Below are 7,686 nucleotides of genomic sequence, written 5' to 3'. Positions count from 1 at the left end.
TAAACACTGCAGATGTGGTTAGATCTGTAGTGTCTGCAGAGCCTTGAGTATTTCCTTGCTTCTGGATGTTATACCTCTGTGTTGTATTTACTTTGTCAGGAGCATCTCTACCAATGCCCAGTGCTATATAATAAACAGCTCTTTCTTCCACCATAATGTAAGCTCTCCTTTCCCTTCTCTAAAACTCTGAGTCCTCTGCTTTACACCTAATAGATCCCTGATATGATGCTTATTTTTGAAACATGCCATGGTTTTCATATCCTTCAACTTCCTGGTCTGATTCCTTGTCTGAGTTGCACTTGAGGGTAAAGTAGAAGAGGAGATAAAACTGATTCTACAATGGAGAGGAAAAAGTATGAGTTATGTAGTCAGAGACCAGGATTTGAATCCTGACTTTACGTTTTCTTGACTCTGGATTCTGGGTGATTTTTCTTAGCCTCTCAGAAACCTCAGTTTCCTTATCTAGGAAAAGGTGAAGAATAATTTCTCCTTACAGGGTTGTGGTGAAGATTAAATGAGATTGCCTATGTAATGTGCAAAACGTAGTCCTTGGCACAATTCAGTATCTCTTCTCTCCTGCTTTTTCCATTACTTCCCACCGCCTTCCACTTTGCTCCTGCTCTACCTTATACAATTAGAAAACAATAACAAATTGAGCTGCATGGGCTCAACTAAGGGAGTTCAGGATAATCCCTGTGAGCTGGAGTACTGGCAGACGTCTGGGGGTGGCAGGGCTTGGGCTGAACTTTGCAGGTTGAGGGGGGCTGAATACAGGGGTTGACTAGGAAAGTTTGTTCTCTGACTTTGAATGTGATGTTCATTTTCAAGCCTTCAAAAGATGAAGATAAAGAGGCCAGCATTCTATGTAAGAAGGAACATTTCATTTGTAACTCAGAGGAGGTGAGACATGGTTTGACTGCTGTAATGAGACAAACCTGAAAAAGACAAAAACAAAAACAACTAACCTAAAGTTTAAACTGCCAAGGGCCTGAGCAGAAACTTCACTGAGTACTTGCAAACCAGGAGAGTTTATTTTCTGTTTCCGTAGGGCAACTTCTCCTTCTTCGCCTCCTCCTCCTCCTCCTCCACTTCCTCCACCTCGTCCTCCTCCTCCTCTTCTTCCTCCTCCTCCTTCTTTTTTTTTTTGACTTAGCAGGCCTGGTTTGGGTAATGAAAACCAGACTACTGATAATACCACGTCACCACGATGATGGAAAGTCACACTCGGGAACATTCAGAATGGCCAGGATAAATGGGTTTTGGGAAAGTTCTAGGTTGTTGAGAGAAGCTAGACTCTATAGACCTATCAATGTTTAGCTTCTAAGTTCTCCCAGAACTCATCCTTTTTGTATATCTTGGCAAGCAGTTATTTTTTTCTGGTGAAATCATAATCTGGGACATCATTTTGGAAGGCATGACAGTAGCTATTCTTTGGTCTTCTCTGCCTCCACTAGTTGTATTTTTAACCCTCTCTTGGTTATTTCTAAACACCTTAATCATGGAATCTCATTTTCTTTTATTAGGAGGGATTTATTTATTCACGAGGCTAACTCAGACCTACCTGGCATCCTTTAATATACATCGCTGAATGCTGATATGGTTCTGCAAGTATTGATAAATGCTTTCTAATATAAGATACACGAAGTATGTGGAAGAATGGAGAAGCTCATGCCTGGGCTTGTAATTTGATATATCAGTTCAGGTTTACATACAGTAGAGATATTCTTTTGACAATAACAGGAAACTCAACAACAATGGGACTGACAACAATCACCTTTTACTAGGTGCCAGGTAACATGTTAGGAGCTAAAGATAAAACAGTGAGCAAGCTAGGCGAGGTCCCTGTCCTTATGAAATTATATTCCAGGGGATGGGGTCTCCACCCTCAACACCACTAGTAAATAGATAAATAAATGAAGTCATTGCAAATTGTATAAATATAATGAAAGCAAAAAAGAAGAGGTTGAGATTCATGGGCTGTGCTATAGACTGAATGTTTCTATCCCCCCGAATTTGTATGTTGAAACTTACCCGCCAATGTGATGGTCTTTGGAGGTAGGGCCTTTGGGAGGTGACTAGGTCATGAAAGTGGAGCCCTCGTGAATGGGATTAGTGCCCTCATAAAAGGAATGCCCTCATAAAAGTGCCCTCCGGTGAGTTCCCTCACCCTTTCCACCACATGAGAACATAGTAAGAAAACAGACATCTGCGAACCAGGAAGTGGACCTTCCCAAACACTGAATCTGCCAGTGCCTTGATGTGACACTTCTCAGCCTCTAGAACTGTGAGAAATAATTTTCTTTTGTTATAAGCCACCCAGTCTAAGGTACGTGGATGTAGCAGCCCAACATAGACTAAAACAGGCTGTAATAAGGTGGCCACAAAAAGCTTCACCGAAGATGAACACTTAAGCTAAAACCTACAGAGGAGAAGGAGTTTATCTTTCACAGTATGGGTAGAAGAATATTTAGGGCAGAGAAAATATTATATCCAAAGGCTTTGAGGCAGGAAAGAACTTGGTACCATGTTTCCCTGAAAATAAGACCTAACCGGAAAATAAACTCTAGTATGATTTTTCAGGATGACATCCCCTGAACATAAGCTCTAATACATCTTTTGGAGCAAAAATTAATATAAGACCCAGTCTTATTTTTGGGGAGCACATTGAGTGAGGAAAGGAAAAAAATAGGTTGGAGAGATTTCCTCAGGTCAATTATATTTATACTGATTGTACTCCCAATAACAAATGCTGCTTTACTTTCCTCATCCATCTGTCACTTCCAGATTTTCCCCAACCCTTGCCAAGGTAGGGGAATGAAAACACTAGCCCATTGCAAATACTGTCTGTCTGCCTGGCTTCTGTCTTTGCCACCCAGGGTTGAGGCTATGGAGCTTTCATCTATAAACTCAGTTTCATACTAAAACCTTAGACCAATCTTGACTTCTGGTAGTAGAGTTATAAGGAGCAATTGCCTAGGACTTTGGGACTTCCTCTCATATGTCCATTGATGGTCTAGGTCTGGTTTTGTGCCTGTTCTGATAAATAGCTTCTGCCTTCTCTTGAAGATCTAGCCTCAAGCAATTCTTGTAAATGCGTGCATTCATTCATTCAATTCATTTATTCGCTTTTTTACTGAGGCACATACTCTAAGCAAGGCACTGGCTTGAGCCCTGGGGATATAAAGATAAATAAGATGGCTCCTTCCTCGAGGTCCTTACAAGGTGGCAGAGAGTCAGGCAATGTGATGAGTGCAGTGACAGGAAGCACAGGTCAGGGAAGGCTTCCTAGAAAAGAGGCACAGATGACAAGGTAAGAGGAGCAAATAGAGAGTGGGGAAGAGGTTCCAGGCAGAAAAGACAGCAGGACCTGAGGAGACAATTAGCAGTATGGTGTGAGTGAAGAACTCTCAGCAGCAATCAGATGCTTACCATATGTCTGTCACACTAGGATTTGGACCTATATTATTCCTTCAGGTGTTAGTTGTGCACCCGAATTCAGGTCTGCGTACCTGTGCAGACTTGGTGCCCTCTGGAGCCTACTCTGGGATCCCCCATTGTAGCATTCCTTCCATTTATTGGGGCACAGTGGTCTGTTACCTGCTCTAGTCTCCTGACACTGCACTCCTGTTTCTCCCCGCACTTATGGGGAGACTTTCTGACTCCTAGGATGTTCTGTCGTCTTCTTGCCATTATTAAGTCATCTGTGGGTTGAGTCGGAGAGGCCCTGGCCCTGACTGCACCCCAGAGGATGTTTTCTTTGGCTTCTGTGGTGGGAAGAGAGCAACTTGCTGGTGGATGGTTCCCAATGGTCTCGTCTCTGCTCTTGGACAGCGTTCATCCCTTCAGAGTGACGAGGCCAAGAGGAATGAGAGGTGGAGAGGACGTGGACGATTTGGCAGCAAGAGGGATCATCTCTGCCTATAGGAACAAGAAAGAGTTATTGTCAGGAGCAAAGGAAGGCACCTGAAAGGCCAGGATTAAACTAACAGTGTTGTCTACCCATCTGTGTGCTCCCTATAAAACAAATAAACAATGACTGTGGGGCCCGCTGGGAATAGTGCAGAGATGCAGATGACACACATCCTAAGGACAGCTCTAGAGCAATTGACTTACACTGTTTTCTTCCCAGAAAGATCTAGACAAGACATTCTGGAAAAAAGTTCTGGAATAATCACTCTGAAGGTACTAGGTCCTCCTGAAAAAAGCAGACTTTCAGGCATATTTGAGAGATGAAAGATGTTTTTATCTCCCTCATTGATTCATTTATTTATTAGTTCACTGATTAGTCCATTTAACAGAAATTTATTCATTAACTTTTTTGCCAGACACTATGCTAGTTTTGGGGAATAAATTTAACAAAAGAGCAAATTTCTTGACCTCACAGTAATGACAGATTAAATGGTGTGTGTGTGTGTGTGTGTGTGTGTGTGTGTGTGTGTGTGTATGCACACATGCATGACTAGAGGAACAGATTTAAAAAAATACTATAAAATTTGATAAATAGCACAAACAAGCCATACAGTATCTTTGGGTGCACATACCTTGAGTCACCGACCTCCCCTAGGGATCAGGGAATGCTTGGAGCACATAATTTTTAAACGGAGTTCAGATAGCAAAGTAGGGATGGGAAGAAGTGGGAAGGGGGAATATTCTAAACATCAGGGGTAGCATGTGCAAAGGCCTGGAAGTGAAGGGACATGATTCTTCAAGAAGTTCAACCCAGGTCTTATAGTTTATAGTAAGAAAGTGATGTTCAGGTATTGTTCACTAACTCTCAGGGTCAAATAAGCAAGGAGACACTGTGACAGAGCATTAGGTTCTTACAGGCAGGACTCGGTGCCCACACGGCCCCTCCTGATCTTAGCCTGTGCAAAGGCCTGGAAGTGAAGGGACATGATTCTTCAAGAAGTTCAACCCAGGTCTTATAGTTTATAGTAAGAAAGTGATGTTCAGGTATTGTTCACTAACTCTCAGGGTCAAATAAGCAAGGAGACACTGTGACAGAGCATTAGGTTCTTACAGGCAGGACTCGGTGCCCACACGGCCCCTCCTGATCTTAGCCTTAGTGTGGTAGCTGACTTCATGGGCACACATATTCATTGCAGGCAAGCTCGCAACGTGAGTTTCTCCCCATTCTGGCACAGGTCCTTCTCCAGCTGCAGCAGGAGCTTTCTACAGTCAGTGCCCATGGGGCCAAACTTAAGCAAATGGGGACAGTGGGGAAAGTGCTCTGCCATCTTTCAGGTGCCTTGTTCTGGGTGGCATTCTGTACCTTCTCAGGAATCCTGGTGGATTTGAGCCCAGTTGCTCACAGTAGTGACCTTGATAATGAACTTTTAATTTGGCTTCTCCTCCTTTTCTCTCTCCCCCGGTCCTTCTCTCCTGCTTGCTGAGATCACATAAAAATAAGACACCTACACCCAAGTTCTTGTCTCAGTTGTCCGTTTGGGGTAGTTCGCCACCTGAAGTCAAGGGCAGCTTTTCTTAACTTTTAATTGGGTCCTCTCTTTATCAAATGCTGTATCTTAATTGTGTCCCTTAAGGACTTGTAATGCCACCTTCTCTAAGGAATACTGTGCTGACCTGTCCTATTTTTGTAGGCTGGAGAAGCTAAGGCACAGCCCACCTCAAGGGAAGCCCAGGGTTTAAAGCTCAGGACTTGCTGATTTCAAATTAAATCAGAAATCCTGAGCTTCTCTATTTTGAGGCATCATGCTTCTTCTGAGGGAATGACTGATTCTGTGTACCCTTCCCTGAGTTTTATTCAATATCTTTTGTCAGAAGACATCCTCGCAAAGGAACAATTCAATCAAAGGGGAAGCGCTTGAAAATGCTATCTTGTCTTTATTGCTGATGCTTTGGAGTGATCTATGCACAAAAAGCACCCCACTATGTGTTAGAGAACTCTAAATAAGAGAACCCAGAAATCCTTTTGTTGTAGAGATGCTGGCTTTCGCCACAAAGTCCATGTCCTGAGACACAGGGTCACTGATGCCATCGCAAAGTCTCAGCAGTGAGTGACACATTCAATGCACCCTGCTCCCACATATAGGGGTGCTCTAGGTTTCAGATGGAGCCTTTACATTTATATTTTGCAGGGGAAATGCAGTAGCTTCCACGATGTCAAAAGTATGCGAAATTCCTTCCTGTGCTGATAGCAATTTGGCTGGGTCTGAGTGGTCCAGCTTCATGTAAGTTCTCATCAGTGGCATAGCAATGAGATTCTCGGGGTCTGTTGTCACCTTTATCAAGTCTATCTTAAATGCCTGATTCATACTGAAGGAAAAGAAAATCCACTGTCTTAACTGGTATGTTAGATAGAAAAATTAAATAGAATTTTTGGCTTGCAGGGCCATTTCATTTTGTCATTTTGTGAAATTAGAGACAGATGGGTGATGACTGTGTGTTGTGGGAAATTCTGTCCTACATTCCAGCTGATACTGGGACTTATGGAAGAGGACAGAGAAGAGAAAGAGAAAGCTATTTGGGCAAAGCAGAATATATGCTACTTCTGTGACAAAAATAGCACCAAATCTGCAAACAATTTTAGGCAAGTCTCATTCTTTGCCTGTTTTCTTTCCCTTTTCCAGCTTTCTCAGTAGTAAATGAATTTAAACTGGTTGCAAATGCGAGAGGATTCAGAGGTCATCTGGCTTGTCTCTTGCTCAGAATATCAGTTTTATAAGCGCTCAGGGATAGAAGGGATCACTGGTGGTCAAATAATCAAGTTATAGTTTAGGCAGATCACAACCGACTTTGCGATGATCAGATTGTTGCTCCAAAGACTCAAATGGTGGAGGGTGTATGTTATGGGGAAAGGGGCTACTGTGTGGAAAGAGTTGGCATGTGGAGAAGAATGGGGTCCACGCCCCCAGGGTTCAATAACCTGGTGCATCTTTCTACAAATAATCTTGTCCCGTCTTATTCTGAGAGTTCTGTGATCATGTGCTGGGTCTGAGGTTAAGGGAATCAAGTGGATGTCAGAGTGGAAAAAGATACAGATAGTGGGTGCGATAGGGTGACTCGCAAGGTACTGAGGAGGTTCAAGGAGCATAGGTTCAGATGGAAGCACATGGGAAGGACCTGGGTACTCAATGTTGAGGATTCAGAAGCCTTCAAGCCACTGAGGCAGGGACTGGGAGGATTCTGGTCCCTGCCAGGCACGAGGCAGTTAGATTTCAGACGGGAGAACAAGAAAAGGCAGTAAATACAAATACAGATTTGAGGAGTCTCTGCAAGTACTGACTGAATGAAATAAAGGGAAGCCTTAGCATAAAAAGATAGTCAGCGTAAGATCAAATTACCAAGAGAATGAGTCAGTATCTATGGAACAGAAGTGGAACACAGCTGTGTTTTCTTGGGCCAACTTCTTTTTTTCTTCAAAACTCAGTATTTCCTTGGTGAAATGGGCATATTCTTTATACATCTCATACTGGGATTGAAAATCAAACAGGACCATACAGGTGAAAGCATTTTGTAAACAATAAGAAAAGGTCGTTATGAAGCTTGGTGATATTCTCTCCTGGGACTAACAGGTAGGGGCAGGGGAGCACTTTATTGGCTAGGGGATGGACCCCCCCCCCAACTCACAGTAGATCCTAAAGGGTGATTATAGGCTACTCTGTAGTTCCAAACATTGAAATTTTTATTAATTCATCTGAATCTTTCTTCATAAATACTTTATTT

Source organism: Rhinolophus ferrumequinum, chromosome 5 (genome assembly GCF_004115265.2).
Source record: "Rhinolophus ferrumequinum isolate MPI-CBG mRhiFer1 chromosome 5, mRhiFer1_v1.p, whole genome shotgun sequence".
Taxonomy (NCBI): Eukaryota; Metazoa; Chordata; class Mammalia; order Chiroptera; family Rhinolophidae; genus Rhinolophus; species Rhinolophus ferrumequinum.
The sequence above is the reverse complement of the archived record's forward strand: the minus strand, read 5'-3'. Positions refer to the sequence as shown.